The 22,694-nt window shown below is 30.5% G+C and overlaps 1 long non-coding RNA gene across 2 annotated transcripts in view; it reads left to right on the top strand.

Moving 5' to 3' along the window:
- Nucleotides 1-22,473, top strand: part of LOC139425035 (uncharacterized) — a 31,307-nt gene extending 8,834 nt beyond the window's left edge. The window contains exon 5 of one of the 2 annotated variants that reach the window (XR_011636243.1): nucleotides 22,211-22,473. This is a non-coding gene — a long non-coding RNA (uncharacterized lncRNA). Of the gene's footprint in view, nucleotides 1-2,389; nucleotides 2,484-22,210 lie in introns of those variants that run through there. The other variant, XR_011636241.1, reaches the window with a different exon arrangement.
- The last annotated feature ends 221 nt before the right edge of the window (nucleotides 22,474-22,694 follow it).

Genomic DNA, 22,694 nt, shown 5'->3' with positions numbered 1-22,694 from the left:
CAACTAAAACGACTATTTTAAAGCAATAGCAACTATGGCGACTATTTTAGTAAAAATATGAGTAAAAACAACTAATTTGCAATGATTTGTGTAAAATTGGCGACGTTTTTAAGCCAAAGCGACTAATATTAAGAATAGCTTCATGATCTTCCCCCTTCCCTCATTTTTTTGCCGCAGTTTTGTTTTATCCTAACTTTATTATTTCTCACTGTTTGATGTCAAAAGCATGACAGACTTATTTAACCAATCCGACTGATAGTATTGGAATTCGCACTTCGTGAATGCTCCTCCTGCTTCAGAAAGCTAATGTAATATCTCTGAGGATTAAGTTTTTCCCCCTCTTTTTAGTTTGAACGAATTAGAAAAATTGTCTAATTACACAAAATGTGTTAATTTTTTTAGAGCTATTTAGAATAGAAAATAAGGTACATGGTGATATTCGTTTTGTCGAATTGTGATCGTAATTTTTTTGATAAGCATTAAAATTTGGAAATGTGTCAGTTATGAAAAATAAGCAAAATGAAATGGAATTAAATTGCAATATTTATTATTATTATTTTTTAATGTCTAAACTAAGCAGCTGCAAATTAGAACCGAGAAAGGAAATTCAAGTTTCATATTCATCTGTTCTGTAACAGATAAAAAGGAAACTCCCTGTTTTTATGCGTCGTGTGAAAGAATATACTGTTGGCAAATCCACAATTAAATGTACATTTTTTACAGAATATGTGCATCTAACTGCATGTTATTTGAATTTTATGCTATTACAGCACAAATAATTGAAATTATGTTAGAGGAGGATATGATAGCAACTATATTATATATCTTGGTGACTTTAGGAGACTTTTTTTTCATATATGATGCAACTAAAGCAACTATTTTTCTTGTTTTCATCCAGTGGCAGCCCTGCACTTTCTTGCAAACTTATTTATTGGTTTTATGCAATATACTCCTTCATTTAGAACTCTGATTGGTTATTACTTTTGTATTTTTGATGCTGGCATTTCAGTACAACTTATAGTTTGTCTATAGAAAGAACTTCACTAGCATTTCGTCTGGAACCATAATAGTGACTATGGTAATTATAATATGGTGTTATGGTAGCTATAACTATTCTCAGTAGAGGTTTAGAGTCACTGTTTAGGACAGGTTTTGGCTTGTGTCGGCAAAAGAAAGGGAATCTTTTTCTTCGGTCTATTGTGTCAGCCCTCTACGAGAGGAGCTACACTCCCTGAAATACGCTTTTCTTGTTTCCATAGCAACAGACGGCTACAGATTTTGTGGCGGGGGGAGTTNATTTTTCAAGAATGATTTAAAAATGTTTTCGCAGAATGATTGCCAGATTACAAAATATGAAAACAAAAGCGCAAATCGAGTGTAACAAATATATATATTATATATATATATATATATATAATGTTGGAGAAACTTTAAGGAACTTTGCTTACTTTATTATTTAACTACCACCTTAAATAACAGCAAAAGCTACTACAACTTTTGAGTTGGCAGCTCTGCATTATGACAGTGAAGCCTTATCAGTTAAACAGCAACCCATGGAACTTCAAGCCTACACTAAAAATGAACCAAGAGTCTTTGACGATAACATTTCAATGTGTTTAATCATTGAGTTATTGCTGCTCTCTTAACATCAATTTCTAATTTTGTGTTGTGTCTGAGGGACAGCCTGCTTGATTCTTGCAATTGCAGTTAGTTTTTATTAATATTTCTATATTAGGGAATCTATACTATTAGAAAATGGTGGTATAATTGATAATTTTTTTTGTCATAGAAATCTCACTTATACAGTTGCAATCAAAGTGCACAAAAGATGATGCTATCAGTGATTTACTTTTAGAGTGGAAAGTTTAATTAGAAAAAAAGTTATTTTAGAAAAAGCAAGCATCTTAAATAAATTAACCTCTTCTCACCTTTTAAAGCTAACTAGTTTTATGATATAAAATTTAATGCAAGCTTAAAAAAAAACAGAGTTGTTTATTTACTTAGAATAACTTGATCATACTATTTGTTTTTGCATATTTATATATCAGTTGGGATCAATTTTATTGACGCTAAATTTCATTCATCAATCCGTCTTTTCATGACTCTAACAGAAGTAGCATTGCCGCACCAAGAAAATGACACTAGCTAAAATTAATATCATTTACGATAAATCATGTGCCTTTGATAATAATTTTGAAGTCAATGGAGGTAACTTCTAAGAACGACCCCCCTACATCAATGACCATTTTAATGTGGGACGGAGAGTGGTCACTACCGAGAGGTTACTCTGTATAAAAAAAGCATAGAAGATATATTAACACAGAGGAACAAATAATGGCAATTTTCTATTTAAAAAAAAAACAAAACTTATTGATATTTTTCTTTTTAGATATCTTCGTGTTCATACCTAGCCCAAAGTGTACCTTATCTTCCTTTGGATCATCATGTATTTTTGAATAAATAAAATATGGGGAAAAAAAGCAGTTTATTATCTGTTTATTTTAGATTAAGATAATGCTTTTATCAGTGGCGTATCTAGGGTATGGCAAGTATGGCGAATGCCATGGGCGCATTATTTCGAAAAGGCGCAAAATCAAACAACATCGACGATTATTTTTTTATAAAAAATTTCACTAATTTTTTTTTCAAGTTATGGCAGGATTAAAAAAAAACCATACAACATTTAACCTTTCCTCGTGGGCTCGAAAAGAAGACATCAAGGTCTTTTGAGGAACTCTTTTTTGTAACTGGGGGAGTGAAGTATGAAAGGGAAGACTTTTAATCCAGGGGTCTGTAAAGACATTTTGTGAAAGATCCGTTTTTCGTGAAATTGTGAAAAAATTACTCACATTTTTTCAATCAGGGTCCGCTTTTATGAATTTGTGCAAATAAGATCCGTTATTGCAAAAAAAAAAAATTTTTTTTCAAGCAATTTTTAAATTGTAAAGACATACAAGATTATGCTCAACACTGTAAAATTATAATTAAAAAAATTAAATTTTAAAAAATAAACAACAATTGCTGCTTCTAAATTAAAGATGCAACATACAAATTTTTGGTATTAAGCCTATACTGCTGAACGCAGAATATTCATTTCGGACGAATAATGGAAGAATCGTCTGCCGAAGACAAAACTTAATTCGTTTACATCCATCTTTCTTGTTTTCTGCCCTGGAAAGGGTTTATTCTATTAATTAAATAATAATGAAGATAAACAAATTTGTGAAGGGTCCGTTTTTATGTTAAAATATTTTGTGAAGGGTCCGTTTTTATGAAAAGATATTTTGTGAAGGGTCCGTTAACGGACCCAAATTTCTTCTAAACAGACCCCTGTAACCCCATAGTTAATTTTATAACCGTCGTTGAACAGCCGACCTAATTCCGCAGTCTTGTAATTTTGAACCCAATCCAGAAGACAAGGGAACTCCTGTATCGAGTAATGGGAGAAATGTGCCTTCGTGGAGGGCTTTTTGGTGGAGCTAACGCGCATTTGCGTTACATGGAGAGGAAGACCACGAGAACCTCCCGCGGTTAGCCTAACGCAGTGGTCGGCAAACTTATTAGCCAAAGAGCCAAATATTAGCATTACGACAATTTTAAAAAGAATTGGGAGCCAAATCTGCTTGTTTAGTAAACTTTTATTACACTAAATAAGTAGTACACTAAATAAAACTAAATTTCATACTTAATAAATATTTATTAATGCGAACAATGTGCTTGCATCTCCTTGGAAAGTTTGAGTAAGTCAGGTTTGTATGTTGTTTTTTTTAATTTTAGGCGTGATTCCAAGTTCTCATCAATAAGACGACTTCTCAGTTTACTCTTGATAATGTTCATGCTTGAAGAAGATTGTTCTCATATATATGTAGAACCGAAAAGGGAAAGAACAGCAAAAGCTAGCTTTTTCAACTGAGAGTCAGGAATATTATTCCAAGCATTGAAAATGGTCTTCCTTCTCCAGATCATTCAAAGCAGACCACTTGTGTTGTGAACTAAGATCAAATTTTTTCTTCTCCAATATTTCCAATTCAACACAAAGACGTTCGAATTTAGAGCGCCATATCTCCTTGTTTTTTTAAATACAGCAATTGAATTTAAAGCTACCAATGTCAATTTCAAAAAGAGAAAATTTCAACTTGGTTATCGTAGCATTAAGAGGATTTTTGACAAATGCTAATGTTGCTCTGCTGTTTTCTTACCAAGGTTTTTTTTAAAATTAAAATATTATTGCGCCTTCCGTGGATATTTGTGCCAGAGCCGCACTTAAGGAGCCAAAGAGCCACATGCGGCTCTGGAGCCGCACTTTGCCGACCACTGGCCTAACGGCAAGAGGACTTTAACCCATGATCCTTCTACAATTGATGATATTTCACATCAGCACTGTGGTTGGTGCAATACGGATGCGGAATTCGTATCAACTGGGATTCGAACCCGGTTTCCCTCATTAGAAGGCAAACGCTCTATCCCCTGAGCCATCGCGGCTCCCATATTTAAATTAAAAGGAATTTAAACTTATTTTTTTCTAAAATGTAGCTTCTTATTGCTTCACGATACGTCAAAGCTGTAATAGAAAGAATTTAAGTTATCGCTGATAAAATGAAAAGACAAAATGTAAGCTCATTATTTANTCTTTTCCGCTAGAGCGTTTTGTTTAATATACTTCTATCGAAAAAAAGGGAGTACGATCTGGGAGAGAACGTCAACTTTATCAATACAAATAATATTAAATATTTATCTATTAGTATTGATAGATAAATATTTTATATAATATATATTGTTGTTGCAGTTGTCGTCGGCCATTAAGGCAGAGGGGGTGCGATTGTTCTTTTTTTTCCAGTGGCGCCATCTATGGCCAAGAATTTGACTTCTGGTATACTCGATTATAGAGCGGAACCATTCATACATCCACAGATCGTAATTTTGACCTGAACCGAAGGACGATCAATCTCCAATTCAGTACCCCCAGAGGTTTTGATTTGTTATGGGAACATGGAGGACTTCGCGGTTCAACAGCTTTAACGTACACCAATCACGGCTGGCTGATTTCTCCCAGACGTGAGTTCAACCCCCTACATACCAGGCTATCCCGGCCTTATATAATAGGTATCTACTCTTATTATGGAAAGCTCCCCGCACGGGGGTAATTTTAAAGTTAACAGTTAGGTCTGGCGGGAGTGTCGTCCAACGTTTGAACTTTTATGGATTGATTCAGAACGGCGAAAAATATTGACATTCTCCTAACACTGTTTCGAGCCGTGATGGCCCAGTGGTTACGGCAATAGGCTGTCATTGAGAAGAGAGATCGATTCCCAGAGGCGGTTTGAAGCCTACTCAGATCGATGGGTACCAGTTGGTGTGCTCAGTGCTTACCACTTAGCCACAATCACGCCGTTGGTCAAAAAATTGTGCAGTCGTATCCCCCATGACCCACTACGGGCTGTTGCGGGAACTCTACCTTACCACTGTTTTTTTTTTTTTTTTTTTTTTTTTTTTTTTTTTTTTTTTTTTTTTTTTGTACAACGCGTCGGCCACAGATCCTAGTAATTTCAATGAACGATGCATTTAAAAGATAATAAAAAACATTGCGTAAAATTATAAAAATAAACACTGAAAAACCATAATATTTGAACTATCGGTAGTTTTAAGCAATGCAGATAAGGAAATAATCACATTTTTCCCACAAGGGTATAAAAAAAAATCCAATTCGAGTGTGGTTAAAATTTCAATAGTAATTGATAAATAGTAGAATATTTTCTGAAATTATTTAAAAAGGCTTTGAACAAAGAAAGAATCATCTTGCATTGTAAAACGCTAAGTGAAAATTTCAATGTATAAATTTGTTTATCTTACAAGACAAAAATGTTTAAATTAATGTTGAATTTACTAAATAACTACTCTTTAATTCTTTGAAAATATATACTTGATTCGATGCAAGTAAAATGCGATGCGAAATATAAAATTCCCAGTAAGCTGCTGAAATTAACAAAATTGTTGGATCGTATACTTAAATTCTTTATATTTGAGTCAGCTATAAAACGCGTGTTTCTCTTGAACACCGGTTCCCAAAACGTATTCCGTGGAAGACCGAGAGTTAAGACAATTAAATTAAATTGAGCCGTGAAGGAATAGAGCCTTCTAATGAGGTGAACCGAGTTCGAACCTGGTCGATACGATTTCCTCACGTAAAATATCCTCAGTGGTAGACGAATCATGGGTTGGAGTTCCCTTACAGTCAGGCTAACTGTGTGAGGTTTTCTTCTCCATGTAACGCAAATGCTGGTTAGTTCCATCAAAAAGTCCTCCATGAAGGCAAATCCCTCCCAATACTTGATCCAGGAGCTCTCTTGTCTTCTGGATGGGGTTCAAAATTACAAGGCAACGGTGTTGAACATTAAAAGTAAAGTACAAATGGGTTCGCTATTCAACGACGGTTATAAAATGAAATTCAATTAAATTAGCAACAACTTTTGATACCTACAATTATAATATCTAATCATTATTTATTCAATATTTCGATTATTTCCATTAAATTATTCAAGTAAAATGTCACTGAAAAAGTTCGTAGTTTTTAAAAAATAACTCGACTTTTAGAGTTCTTTTTGTTTTGTTTATCACCTTTGTTTTTCCATTTTACGTTGGCAACATAACGTTTTATAATTCAAATCACCTTTGTTTCCTACCATTTACGCCTGACAAGTCTTGAAAATGAGCACAAAACATTCTTATTTCAAATCAGTATAATTTTAAAGCAATTCATGCCACTTCAGAATTTTGGGATCGTTTTTTTTTATTTTTTTTNNNGTTTTTTTTTTTTTTTTTATAAACACAATATTTTCCAATAAACTTTTAATACTAATAAAAATAAAATTTATTGTTAAGAAAAGCGTTTCTCTAATAACAATTTTCAATGTTTGTATCATTTATTTATTTTTTTCTTCCTGAAATTCAGCTTATTTTAATTATTTTCAGTTTGTGCATAAACTAAATAAAAATTTAGATCTAGTCCAGAAGAATTCAACCTTCTGACACAACATTTTAAAATTATTATTGTTCAAACGATAACAAAAATCAATTCTTCACTACATGGTAGAATATCTTTGTTTATTAAATTGGCGTTCCACCACATCAATCATTTAGAGTTCCGTAGCCTGGGAAACGCTGCTTAGGGAAAATATGTTTTCTTATGATTTTATATCCTTTATGGCATCTCTGCAGCGTTTAATAAAAACATTTATAGTTCGCTTAAACTATTAAGATAGCACCGATCATTAGATCAGGAAAGTTTTTGGTTATTCTATCCATATATTTTTTAAATTTATGTTTGGAATTTCTATTGTGTTTCCTTTTAAAAAACCGCAGTTTCTGTGATGAAAAGCCGAATAAGAAGCATTTTCTTTATAATATTAATTAGGCTCTTAGCAATTCTCTTAAGTTACGAAATTAGACGAGAAAACGTGTTTTCTCTGAATACCGCTTTTTCGAAGCATTCGGATTCCTGTTTCTCAAATATAGGGGATTAGCTGCAATCTAGGAAATATGACCCGTGACCAGGAGAGCTGTCGACTCTTAAATGAACGAAATGTGTCCAACTTTACTTCTGAAGTCAAATTTTAAAAATGCGAATTTCTTATAAAATTTGATATTTTAGAAAATATTTGCTCATATTTTCAAGTAATCGAAATAATTAACATTTGATAAAAACTACTTTTTGATAAAAGGTTTTCCCTGAACACTACGTTCGAAATTTCATTATGACCCCTCCCATCTGCCTTGCTTGATATATATAGCCATTAAGGCAGAGGGGGTGCGNATTTATTTCCTTGTCATTGCTCCATTGAGAGTAGAAATCGCCCTTCAGTTTGTGAACCTTAATGCATGTCATCATTATTACAAGGAGAATAAAGGTTCGGTTTATATACTTCTTTGCTAAAACCTAAACTTCCTGGCTTACTAAACAGGCGCACTCTCTGAAATTTAAGTGAGGGGGCGAAGAACATGTTTTGCCCCTCCTGAAATTTTAAAATTCGCTGCCAAAATAAAGTCACGTAAAATTGGTAATTTTAGAAAAAAGAACTGCTTTTTTTTTTCAAATTTGTTTTTTTAATTTTTAAAAAAAAATACTTTATTTTCTTTAGAAACTTAATTATAGGGCCAATAATGTGTTTCGCCCCTTCTAAAATTAGAAATAGAGAAAAAAGAAAGCTTTTTTCTCAACTTTGAAGCTATTTTTTAAGTAGAAAACTTTATTTTTCTCTGAAATTATAGTAAAGAAGCGAATAACGTACTTCGCCTCATCTGAAATTTAGACATTTATGAAAATATTGTCAAGGTAAACTGATAATTCAAAAAAACAAAAGAGAAAATCAACTTTGAAGTTATTTTTAAAATTGAAATCTTTATTTTACTCGGAATTTTAAATGAGAGGGCTAATAATTAGCTTCGCTCCATCTGAATTAAGACATTTTGTGAAAATAAACTAAAATTAAATTGGTAAAAAGAAATTTCTTATTTTAATTTAAAAGCTATTTTTCGAAAAGAAAAGTTTTTTTCCTTCTAAAATTTAGCTTAAGAAAGAATAATGTATTTAGCTCCATCTGAAATTTAGACCTTAAAACAAATAATGTCAAGCTTAATTAACAAACTTAAAAGAGAAAAAAAAATGTTTTTTTTCTTCCAAGAAGTGATAAAATTTTCCCTTCCTCTGAAATAAAGTAAGCGGGCGAATAATATGTGTCGTCCTTTCTAAAATTTAGACATTAGTGAAAACTAAGTTAAATTATTATTTAATTCATTAGTGAAGTTAAGAAAAAATTAATAATTTAAGAAAAAAAAATTTTTTTCTTCCAACTTTGAAACTTCGTTTTCGAAACAAATATTATTTTTTTTTACATGTGATAACTTTCTATGTATGAAATGAAAGAAACATTTTTAAAAACAAAATGCACCCCCCCTCAATGAGAACAATCTAATTTCTTGAATTAAATATTTAATTCGCATTAAAGTTGCCCGAAAAAATATTCGTCTATTTTTTACTTTAATTCAAGAGCAATTTATTTAATTCATTTTAAAATGCACTATTGTATTACGTAATGTGATAAAAAATAAAAAAAACTCAGCACGTCTTCCCAATCTTTATATTTTTTAAAAATCTATTTTTTGATACAAAAGAAATTTTTAAATATTTTGCAAAGTAAGATTTTGATATTCTTCGGCTTTGAATTAATTTGTTCGAAAGAATTCAATTTTATACAAATATGTTACTAAGTTGACGGTTAAAAAGCAATGTGTCTTAGACACTGTTTAATTAATTTAAAATTACTATAATTGCCATCAACCCATCTGTCAAAAAAGGTTGTTCATCTCTCCCAAATGAATTACAATACCTTCAGTGTGAGCTCTTCTCTCATATCTGAGATAAATTTTATTTTAAAGTGTTCTGTTCTGATTCAATTCGGTCCATGTTCTGATTTCTCGCTTTTTCTGAATTCCGCCTTTCCATCGCAATTAATAATTTAAATTGATATTAAACTAATTTAAATTAAATTAATAAGATAAAATGAATGAATATAAGTACCGGAATGTCTCTTGTTTCGTATCATAATTTTAAAAAATATTGTGTCAAGTCTAAGGATAGAGCAGTTTTACAAATCATAAAGGAAACGAGTCTGTGTAAGCCACTGATATTGAAGCAAGCAGAAAGAGTGGCATGCAAGAAACACATTCCCATACTAAAATGAATTAACACAACAACCATATTTACTTATATACGTTTCTTAAAGCAATGGGATTTATCTGGCTTCTTATTGGCATAACTATCTGTTATTTACAGTATTATGTAGAACCTTTCTTTTATTGCACATATATCTTTTGAACGAGGGGAAAAAGTTACAAAAGAAACACATTTTAAGCACAGAGTAAAAATTTCGCGTGCTGGGCCACTATATATTCATTTTGAATATATTTTGTTTGCAATTTTTAATGAATTTTTCTCAATTGTTTTTTTTTTACGTTACAAAATCTATAAGACTTAGAAACATGAAATTTTGAATGTGCGTAGAAAATATGCAAAGAGTTAGAAAGAAAACAAGAAAATACAATTTGATTATTAGTTTTATTTTTTTTTGTAACCACCGTTGAACAACCGACTCAATTTTGAGTTTACGCCCTATCAACTAGGCTATCCCGGCCAAATTTATTAGTTTATTTTATAACAGTCATTGCACAGCCGACCCAAAGTCGAGTTTACGACTGCTAATATTCAACTCCGTAGCCTTGTCATTTTGAACCCAATCCAGCAATCCCTGGAGCAGGTGATGGCCGTTATATTAATACTGTTTGTAAAAATAAAAAGAATAGTTCGTAAGCTGATATTATTTAATTGATGTTTATATTGAAAATATTTCTTCATTATTTTTGCTTTCTTTTTAATTATTTTAAGTACATTTGTTACGTTTGAGAGCAAGAAAAGAAATAGTCATTATTTATGTCAATTTTTGGCTTATATTTTTAAGGATTTATTAAAGGGTCTATTAAATATCGGAGAGAATAAATGTCATACGGGTTTAAAGTATCAGCTCTGTTCTTGATGGTGTAAAGTGGCTAGGATGTGACAGTCCCGGGCATCCAGCCAAAACGAGCATTCAACATATCAATGGAACACACTAAAACTTTATATCAATTAGCAATTAGTTTTAGATAATTACAATTGTAGAATACTTATCTTATTATAGAATGAAATGTTTTAAAAGACTGTTAAATCTGTTAATGTTTAATATTTAATCAACGAAAAAACAGAACCAATATTGAATTCTAACGAATTTATTATTTTTAATTACTGATAAAGTTTGTGACAGAAAAAAAATGAAGCCTGATAGATTTCAGAAACACCTTCTAGTTATACTATTCAATCAAATAGGTTTCGATGTCTTTCATCCCGGTCTCATTAGTGATTCAGCATATTTCGAGATCATTTTTGTTTCGTTCTTAATTAATATTAATTTGTTTGCGACAGTTAATTTGTATACCTCTTTTACTACATTTTCGAGGAGTTTAAAAATATAATATTGAGGATTTTAACTGAAATGAAATTTGCTTTTTTTGTATGCCTCTTTTATTACGTCATCATCACACCCACACGCAACTGTCTACTCTAAATAATGCTATATAGAATGAGATAGCAAAACAAACGTGTGTAGTTATTTAAATTCTTATTCAAAAGTATTAGTTAATTTTTTTTTTGAACTGACAATTTCTGTCCTTTTTTAGATATTTTAAAGTGCTATTTAAAACTGCTGCATATCACATGAAAGCATTAAATATATCATTTGTACAGTTTTGCCCTCCACATACTTAACGCAGTAAAAAAAATATATATATATCTAAACAAATGTCTTGGATCTCAGCGTATAAAAGTAAATGTGGCACATTGATTTTGTAATAACTTCAATAACAATGGATTATTTCCTATACATTTCTTTAATTGTTTTTTTTTTTTAAGTGGTTATTTATGCTTTAAAATTTAAAAGGAAACTGAGTAATAAAACAATACTCAGAAAACGTACATTTTATAATTAACAGCAAAAACTTTATAAAATATTTACTGTTGATTATGTTATTGCCAGTTGACTAAGTAACATACAGTTACAAAAACGCAAAGTAAAAATTGCCAAGTAATAAGTAAATGTTTGAATGAGATGAACGGGGGGTGGTGTCCGAAAAGATTTTTAAGAAAACCGGAGCGATGTGGCTCCATGAGTATAAAATTTGAACTTTTCTTTTAAGTAACCTATATTTATCATATATTCTTATATATATTTCATAACCGCGTCGTTGAACAGCTGGCCCAAATTTGAGTTTACGACTACCTCTGTTTAACTCCCCTGTTTTGTAATTTTGAACCCAACCCAGAAGGCAAGGCTGCATCAAGTGTGGAGACAAATTTGCTTTCGTGGGGGACGTTTTGTCGGAACTAATCCTCATTTTCGTAACATGGAGAAGAAAACCACGAAAATCTTCCTCTCTTAGTCTGGTGGTAAGTTGATTTTAACCCATGATCAGTTTACCACTGAGACTATTTTAAGTCAGCACAGTTGTCAAAGCGAGCCGAATGTGAAATTCGTTTCGACGGGTCATCGTGGGATTTAAATTCCTATCACATCATCGGGAGGCACTATCCCCTGAGTCACCACAACTCATATTAATAAAGAGCCCGCAATAAAAATATGGAATTTAAGTCCTCGTAATCATTGAAAAGAACCGACAAAAACCTTTCACTCATAGTATTATCATATTGTTAAAAGATATCGACGAAATTTATGTTCCGATAATTTCTTGCACTTTGTGATACTTGGAAACTGATTGTTAAAGAACTTTTTAAAGCGGGGACGCCCATAAAAGAAAAACTATAATTTAAACTTTTTTTTCTCCAAAATTTTTGACACCCCTTACTAGGACTGGGCTGTAAATCGATATATCGATTTAACGCCTGTATCGGCAGGCCGATACAGCGACTTTCGTTCCAGGCGATGCATCAGAAATCTGATTTAAGCCGTCGAGTAAAGAAGACGAACGATATAGCGATACAAGACACGAAAGGATCTCTTACGTTCCGATGCGAACTCGCGCTGGGAAAGACGATGTACGTATCGTTATATTGAAACGGCCTTGATTGATGAGCGGCAGAATTAGAATCAGTTTTGAGAACATATATCGTGATCTCGCATGTTCGTTTCCGCACCTCTTAGTTTTTTTTTCTTCTTTGTCGAGAATTGATATCGTTTCTTGTAGATTATTTTCAGTGGGACTGACTTTGTGATCGTCGTTACCTTGTTCTGAACGTAATCTGTTATTGAAAAGAATATACAAAGAAGTGTTTCTTAATTAATTAGGTAATTTTTTTTTGAAACAAAACTTTTTTTCTTATTTTTAAATGTGAAAATTTATTTTGATATTATATGTTTAAGTATTATTTTACATTATTAAATTTTTTTACAAACGGAAATCTAATTTAAGGTGCTTATAAAGAATTAAATTAAAAAGTAATTAAATTTGTTAGGCTATTTTTTACTTTATTTTAATTTATTAAACACTTTTTGGATAAAATAATAATTTAATGGGTTTTTATTACTAAGTTTAAATTTATAAATCTTTAGTTGTTTTCATTTTTATAAATAAAATTATAACAAAACTTATTTTTCCTCTTTTAGATTTGGACATAAGTCAATCAACTTCGTTTATTCAAAAAAATTAGTAATGATTGCGACTTAAAATCATTTAGCACTTCGTTTTATTAAAGAGTATAATCGTGTTTTTTAATTTTCTTTCAATATTGTCAGTTGAATATATTATCGAATATCATAATTCTTTTGTTTTTATTTTTAAGAAATTAAACCTTACTTTGTTTTTTCGTTCGGTAATTATTCAATTTAACTTTATTATTTATGTGAAATAATAATGATAAAAAATAGTGTTGTTTTAAAAGTTTTTTTTTTTTGTTTAATTTATTTAGCACTTTGTTTTAAGCATACAAATAATTTTTAACGAACTTATTTTTTAAATTTTCTTTCTATATTGTTAGGTAAATATATTGATAAATTTCAATTTTATTTATTTTTTTATTATTTATTTTTAAACTAAGAAATCTTTCGTTATTTGCGCGATCATTTTTAGAAAATATAACATTAATATCTTTCTTAAGCAAAACATATACATCAAATTCATAAATTGATTTAAATCAATCTGAATATGAAGTTTTGATAGAAATCCGACTTTCTGCACCTTACAAGTAAATGAATTTCAAAAATACTATATCGCGATGCAAAACTGACGATGCATCAAGATATAAAATTTCTTATATCGCCCAGTCCTACCCCTTACTCTTTACCACAAAGTATCCCACTTCACAATCCTCCTTACCTGGGCGCATACACAAATGAAAGTTCACTTTAGAAATAAAGCACATGTTTTAGATCACATCTCAAATTTTACTTTTTCATTTTAAAGCATTTTTTTAATTACATTTGTGATCTGAATATAGATAAGCCCTTATTTTGATCTAAGAGATAAAAAAAAAATTATAAATATATTAAATAATAAAAATAGAATAAATTTATTAAATAATTTTAAATATTTTTATTTTAACCAAAATGAGTGGTGTTATATTTGACATTCTGTCTTTCTTTCACTCCAAACAAAGCGGTTTTAGAGCATTTTTGCCCCACTGATTGAAAAGTACTAAAAATTATATTTAATTTCAAATGTAGAGAATGATCTTTTAAGCCTTTTTTTTCCAGACTCTTTTAAATCCCCCTTTACCAAGAAAGTATTATCTTTCTTTAAAATTAGTATATCTATTCTTTGAACAGAAGTTATATTGGTTTTGTAACACGGTATGGAGAAAAGAAAGTAATAATAAAATTGAAAACGTCTACAACAGATTGAATAAAATTTGAGTTAAAATATAATTTATTGTTTTCAAAGTCATAGTTTAATACTTCTTTGGCTGCATGCCAACTTTTTAAATGTGTGAAAAGGTGAGGGGAGGAAGTTTTTTCTTATTTTTTCCCCCTTCTCTTGTTTAAAATCAACAGATGTGACTTTTTTCCAGGTTTCTATATTTATGACAGAATCTTTCTTTTTATTAGTTTGGCGAAACCAACGCTTCGTAGTAATATATTTTTTTCGTCTAAAAACATTCAAAATCAATTTTAATGATTGTAATAGTGTTATTGTTTAAAGTTCTAAACGTAAAATAAAAATTATATAAAAATAGGATTTAAAAAGTACAGGAAAGTTTGTAAATAAGGTTTCAAAAATGTTAATAATAATAATAGTGATTGTTTTTGGAAGGTGTATTTCAGGATAACAAATGTTCCTTTTTGTTTTATTTAAAAAAAAGAAAAATATTACCAATCAATGTTCTTCTTGAATTTAAAATAATAATTTAACTCTTTATTTATTAACAGCTTCTAAAAAAAGGGTGTTTGAAATTACCGCCTTATTAATATATATTTGCAGAAATATTTCTAAATCGGAAATAAACAAAAGTATTTGCATAAGGGATTACAAAATAATATTCAAGTGAGGGAAAAAATCTGACGAATAATATAAATATTTCTGTAAAAATTACGGTATAAAATTTTAAGACAAAAATGGATTTTACAGTGAGCATGATTTTACAGATAATGCAACCAGACGGTCACTACTTTTAATCGTAATTCAATGCGAAATTTTTGACAGTGTTATAATCGAAAATGAGATTATATCTATAATTGGACAAAGTGGCATCTTCTTCATTCTCTTACTTAACTTTACTGAATTCTTTTTTCTTTCAAGAAACTTTTTTTCAAACAACATCTAGGGATCAATATTTTATTTTATATTATAATCGTCGTTGAACAGCTGATTCAATTTTAGGGTTTACGACTACCAATGTTCAACTCCGTAACCTTTTAACTATGAACCCAATTCAGAAGACAAGGGAACTCTTGGATTGGGAGAAATTTGTGTTTGTAGAGGATTTATTGATGGAACTAAGCAGCATTAGCGTTACATGGAGAGGAAGAACACGGGAACCTCCCAGGGTTAACTTGATGGCAAAGGGTCTCTAACTCGTGATCCACTGAGGATATTTGTGCATTGTGGTCGGTGCCAGCCATCGGTGGGGTTCGAACCCGGTTCACCACACGGAAAGGCTCTATCACCTAAGCGACAACAGCTCAGCCCAAACAACTTTACCAAAGATAAGTTATGAAAAATGTGTATTATATTTTCCCTTAAAAGTAGAGCATGGTTCAACAACCTGTTGTGAAAAAGGCTCAAAACGATAGAGGGCTTTCTTCAAATTTCATTTTGTACCAGGGGTCTGTTTAGAAGAAACTTGGCTCCGTTAACGGACCCTTCACAAAATAATTTATCTTTTAATCGGACCCTTCACAAATTTGTTTATCTTAGTTATTGTTTTGTTAATCGAATAAATCCTTCCCAGGGGAAAAAAACACAGTTCGATACGAACTAAATTTTCCAAGTTTCCCTAAGTTTAAATTCGAAATGTAGTATTACAAACATCGTGTCCATATTCTTATTGATAATTTTTAAAATTTTTCAGCGCAAGCGCGGCATGAAAGAACTACTTAAAATGCTAAATCAAAAATTTTTTCAAAATGTTTCTTTAATTTCATTAAAAGTTTTTTTAGATTATAGTAGGAAAAAGAAAATGTAAAACGATAAAAAAAGTTTTTTTAAAAAACTGTCCATATTTCCATGTTAAAAATTGAGAGTGCATTAACATTTCATATATATAGTGAAGCAAACAATTTAGGTTTATTCGTAATTATTACGATGTCATGACCAAAATTACGGTCTGCATTGAGTAATAAAAATTACGGATTTTGATAATTTCCGTACTAATTTGCTAAACATAAGTTTTTTCCTCATAACTACCTAGAACTATGAAATTTTGCTGTCCCCAATTCATTTACTTATCTTTTTTTTGTATTCAAACAAATATAAATTCAGTAAATGATTAAATATTGTAAATGATTTTATAGAAATCTAAAATTAAAAGAAAGCTATAAGAAATCTTATTAATCGCTTTCGAACGGACTGCTCTGAAAGTTTTATCTTCACTCCTTATCAAAAAAACAAGAAAACATAAACCCTAATAAATGCTGTGAACAGAAATTTTTAGTGCTTCAAATGCAAAATGATAAAGAATTCTAGTGCTAATTTTCCCCCAAAACTAAAACATTGATTTCTAGAAATCACACTTATTCCATCATTTTTTATAGAAGTATAAAATTTCAGTGTTGTTTAATTTTTAATTTAGATACATCTAAACCCTATATCTGTATGTAGATATAGGATCTATCTGTATCTGTTACCTAAATATTATGTTTTTATTTAATAGTAAATGTATGCATAGTTTAATGATATACCAATATAAAATCAAGTAGTATGTACAGCTTAAAATTGAGTTATGAATTTTGTAAAGGCCAACTGAATATATTTCTGTGTTATTGTACTTCTGATTATTGATAGCTTGTTTGAAAATTTGGCACCTCTGTATAGACACAGTGCAAAAAAAAAAAAAAAAAAAAAAAAACTTACACGTATGCAGAACCTGGTTTTCTTTAATATTTTTAAATGTTTGTAATCTCTAGGGACTCAGGGGATAGAGCACTTGCCTCAAAATGAGGTAACACGGGTTCGAATCCCAGTGATGGCTGGTCGAAATAAACTTCGGAATGGCTAGAGTGCTGAAGTAAAATATCCTCAGTGTTAAACAAATCATGGGATAGAGATTCTTCGCCGTCAGTTTAAACGAGGGAGGGTTTCAGGGTTTTTTTCCCTATGTAACGCGAATGCGTGTTAGTTCTATCAAAATGTCCCACACAAAGGCAAATTTCTCCCAATCCAGGAGTTTCCTTGTCTGGATTGGGTTAAAAGTTACAAGGCTACAGAGTTGAACATTAGTAGTCGTAAACTCAAAATTGGGTCGACTGTTCAACGACGGTTATAAAATAAAACAACCACCATCAGGATTTATCTGACTCCAAATTTTGCTTATCCTTTAAAAAAAAAGCAGTTTGTTTGTTGATACAACGATAGCCATTACGAAAATCAGGATGGCTACGGAACAGTGAGTAATAATTTCTTTACATTTTCACTGGCCTGTTTATGACTCGATTAAATTTTTTGTGAACACAATGGTAATTTTAAATGATAATTACAATACAAAGAATACACACAAATATACACAAAGAATATACACAATTATGATGAAATACAAGTTTCAAAATATCAGGTTGTCACCCAACTCTCGCAAAAGTAAATCAAATATACAGGATATATCATGATGATCACCGTTTGTAAGTCAGAATCCTCAAAACTTAAGTGAAAACAGTATGAGGATTAAGGTTTGCGAATTAATAGTGTCACATTGAAGAAAAAATTAATAAAAAAGTTTTAAAAAAAAGTCATCGAAATTTAAGAAATCTAAGGAAAGAGGAAAAAAAAATCAAAACCTGTTTTGTTTCCAGAGAAAAAAGGAGTTCGACTGCGATCATTGGAAAGTTATTATCAGGCTATCAAACTGTTTTTTTTCTTCTCCATCCAGTCTTCTTCGCTAGTGATTCATTCAACTCTCGGCTTTTAATAATTAATTTCAATATAATATTTTTTAATCACTTTAGCTTGGCAATTTCGAATTAATTGGGCTAATATGAATATTTTTTTTTACGTTAAAAAAAAAGTTACCAATAAGATAAGCTAATTAGACTGCTTAAACAGGAAACTAATTCGCATATTAGGCAACTTTTATACAAAAAACGTGCTAAGTTGAGAAAAATGAAAGGGCTGCCAGATATACTCGTATATTTAAAATCTTATTAAGTTGGCAATATTTATTTTTCGCACCTCTCGTCACTTATTAGATATCACAAAATAAATAGAAAGTATTCTTCTTTGCTGAACTTTATGAAAGAAGTTGGCTTTTGTGCAAACTCGTTTACTTTTTATCTTATCTTTAAATGCCTCCTTTCATTAGAAAATCCCAAGTATTTAAACTCAAAAAAGGTAGAGATTAAACCTGAATTTTACTCTACTTATTAATTGTTTGAAATCTGTTTTTTTTTTTTTTTTTAACTATTCGGGCCATAAAGCTTATCCGAAGAACAGTAACACTATAATAAGAATAGTTCAAATCAATTTAATTACTTTTTTCATGTTCTACACAGAAATGAAAAACAAAGAAAGGAAGTGAATACTGCATTTCTAATTTAGTAAGTAAGATTGAACGTTTTTTTTCTTCTTCATAAACGCTTAGTTAACCATAATATATTACAGTCCCTTCGTGCCGCTTGTTGATTGCCATTTCATCTAGATTATATGTGCTTGCTATTTTGATGTGCGAAATATTGATATTAATATTATCAAATTTCTCTTTCATGGTCATGAAACTAGCTAAATCTGCGCATAAGCTCGAAGAATTTTGATGGAAAATATGATAACTATCAATGTTATTGCTTGATATCATTTCTCTCATTTATATATAAATATATATGTGCAAAGATGATTGTGCTCCGGAAAAAATCCGAATTTCAGGATTTTTCGCTAACTTCGTGATCCGGAGATTTCCGGATATCCAAGGTCCAAAAGTTTTAAGAAATCATTGATCACATTTATGTAATTTTATTTAAAAATCTTAGAACTAGAATTTATACTTGGCACCTCATTTGTAAATATTTTTTTCTGGTAGAATAATAAATGTGATTAGAGATAAAAGTAAACTTATAAATAATTACTCATTTAAGTCTTGCGCGCTGCATATTATTTCTAAGAATTTCATATTTTGAAAATATCAATGATTTGAAGTTTTAAAGACACTAATATCACAAGCAACCCTGCTAATATCCTCTTCTTTGTCTAAAGCTCATTGGGCGGTGTAAGATGGTGTCCCGGAAGAGAGGCCCAATGAGTTACAGGCAGCCCTAATCTTTCACTTTCTTTTTTTCAATTTTGATACTAATCTTTATACTAAGGGCCGGAATCTTTATACTAAGGGCCGGAATCTTTATACTAAGGGCCTACCAACCCCGCTATCCCGGGGGTTGGTAGGGCACTGGGCCCATGTTCAAGAAGTCGTGGATTCGTTCCCCGCCGGCCGAAGACTCCCTGTGTAATAAATGGTGACTGATGCACGCTAAATCTGTCGAGTTAAATCTGCAAAGTCCTCCATGTTCCCATAAGAAATCATTACCTTCTGGTGGTACGTATCCAGCAGCTCCCTTGTCTTCTGGATTGAGCTCAAAATTACAAGGATACGGATATGAGCATTGATAGTTGTAAACACAGAATTGGGTAGGCTGTTCAACGACAGTTATAAAATAAAATGAAATATTTATACTAATATTCACTTCTTTGTTTAAAGCTCATTGGGCGGTGTAAGATGGTGTCCCGGAAGAGAGGCCCAATGAGTTACAGAACCTTTAACTTTCTTTTTTTTTTGAAATAAATTTTTTAACTAAATCCAATTAATTTAATTTTTTTATTTCCCTTGATGCTTTGCTCCTCTTTATCTACTTCTTGTTTCCTTTTCTTTTTAATTTTGACACTAATATTTATACTAATAACAGAGATGATTGTGCTCCGGAAAAAATTCGGATTTAAGGACTTTTTGCTAACCGCTATCCGGAAATCCAAGGTCCAATAGTTTTAAGAAATCATCGATCACATTTATGTATAAAAATTCTTGTATATTTTATTTAGAAACCTTAAAACTGGAATTTATTCTTGGCATCTCATTTGCAAATATTTTTTCCGGTAGAATAATAAATGTGTTTAGCGATAAAAGTAAACTTATATATGATTAAAGTAAACTAATTGTAATAAGTAATTATTCATTTTAATTATGCTGCATATTATTTCTAAGAATTTCATGTTTTGAAAATATTAATGATTTAAATTTTTAAAGACACTCATTTTTTTGAAATGCATCATTAATGATTTTACTCAAGAAATTTTCAGAATTTTTGAGTTGGGCTCACAAGCACCCCTATACATATATATATACAAGTTTTTACCATGGTTCTCCCCATCTTGAGAAAAAATTCTCTATGTTTCTTCGATGTTTTTGTTATTATCTAAAGAGAAAAAAAAACGCATATTTAATGGACAGTATTAAAACATGAAATTAGAATATTGTTTAAGTTATTCTTATAAACGTTCGTATAACCAAAGCATTTTTCTGTATAATTTTTGCAGGGGTCATATGGTCCTAATATTCCAAAAAAAAAAACATTTTTTTTTTTCTTTTCTTGTTTAGACCTTTTCAGCTGTATTTTCATTGATATTCTTCACTTTCCAAAGATTAAATTTGACAAAAAAGTCATTACTATCTTTCCGCTTTTGCGATACTTTTTCCGTGGAAACACATTTTTAAGTTTAATTGAACAATATTTCACGAAAATAGAAATAAATTGAAAGCTATTTTTATTTAGTTCTGGTATCGATATAGGAAAGCAAAAATAACATCATTGCTGCTTGTTTTCTTATGTAAATCTTAAATTCTAAAGGATATGAAGTATTTAAAATATATTTGTGTCGGCGACCACCGACTAAGTTATCTTCCTCTACAGAAGAAAAATTCCTTTTCTTTTGGAAATTCTAAAGCACACTGTGTAAGCAACATTTAGTGTTGTCACTTCACTGAAACTTCATTTTTTCTTTGCAGCATACAAAAAGCTTGTTATGTTATGGCAACCTGTTGTTAGTTACCAACTTGTTTAGGTTTCAAAGCTAGTTGAGATTTAGTGAGGGTATGAGAATATAGTACTACGAATAATTATGTATGTTTACTTATTACAACTAGTTTACTATAACGGCTATTTCATTTGTATGCTAATTTGCTATTGACCAAAACACAATTAATAATATTAGAAATTTATTTTACATTATTTATGCTGCAAAGCCCAGTGGTTCAGAAACTGAATTGTCATAGTGAGGAACTGTGGATTGAACTCCGATGGTTGTTTAAGCCAACCTAGCTTCAGATCCATGGGTACCAGTTTGCCTGGGAAGTAAATGTGGCCTGTGCTCAGTACTAAGAGCATTGCCACAATCATGCAATTGGACCATTAATCTCCGTGACCCCTTGGCCTACAATAGCCTGCCGTAACCAGATATCCAATTCAGCCCTCCGAATTTGCTATTCTTATAAATTGCTTTTTCATTCAAGACTTTTTCAATTGCTGTTTTCGGATGACTGTTTTTATCATAGCACTATTTTTTTTATTGTACTTATTGAAATAAATGTATCAATTATCTATTTAATTATATGCAAATAATTCATTAAATAGTAACTACTCTAAATAAGTAAGTTATTTGATTGAAGATATGAAATAATAAAAGGTTAAATATTTTACCTTTCCTGCATATTTATTCTCGAAATTCTCAGAAATTGTTGAAATGGTTAAATTTTAACTATATAAACGCTTAGTTCCTATTAATTTTAATAAGTTAAATTATTTTAAGTTTGGTGATAATAAATTAATACAGGTTGTTCAATATTCTAGTAATTATAAGAAATATAATAAGAACTAATAAAAATTTCCTTTTAGAATAAAGTCATTCGGAAGTAATTAAAAAAATGTATTGAATTATATTAATAAAATTTTAGATTGTCGGAAGTATATTACAAATAATAACTTTATAGGTAATCCTTTGTCTTGATTTTTCTGATTGCCAGCTTGCCTGGGAAGTAAATGTGGCAACGTTTGTTTGTCATCAAATTGTGGAGGCCTAAACTCAGTGACCCCCTAACCCACCTTGGGCTGTTCAGCTTTTTGGACAACTATGAAACTTATTTTTGGCATAGATAATAATTTATATTTATCATACAGATGAATAAATGTATCTAATTTTTGAACAAAATAAAGCATGTGCATACATTGTAAATAAAATATTGTTAGTGGTCTAGTTTTATGATTTGATAAACATTCCGTAAAACATTTTTATCTACATTTCTAATGTTTATACTGATAATATCTTTTCCTCCTGACTTAGAAATACGTAAGAAAATAGTATACTGAATTAACACATCATAACTAGCTAGAGTATTTAATATTTCTAACTAAAATGGCTGAAATTATTTCATAATTATTAAAAACTATTAATTTTGTTGAAACTAAAGCTTTATT

This window comes from Parasteatoda tepidariorum, chromosome 2 (assembly GCF_043381705.1).
Source record: "Parasteatoda tepidariorum isolate YZ-2023 chromosome 2, CAS_Ptep_4.0, whole genome shotgun sequence".
NCBI classification, from domain to species: domain Eukaryota; kingdom Metazoa; phylum Arthropoda; class Arachnida; order Araneae; family Theridiidae; genus Parasteatoda; species Parasteatoda tepidariorum.
Note: the sequence above shows the minus strand (reverse complement) of the source record. Positions and strands in the feature narration are given on the sequence as shown.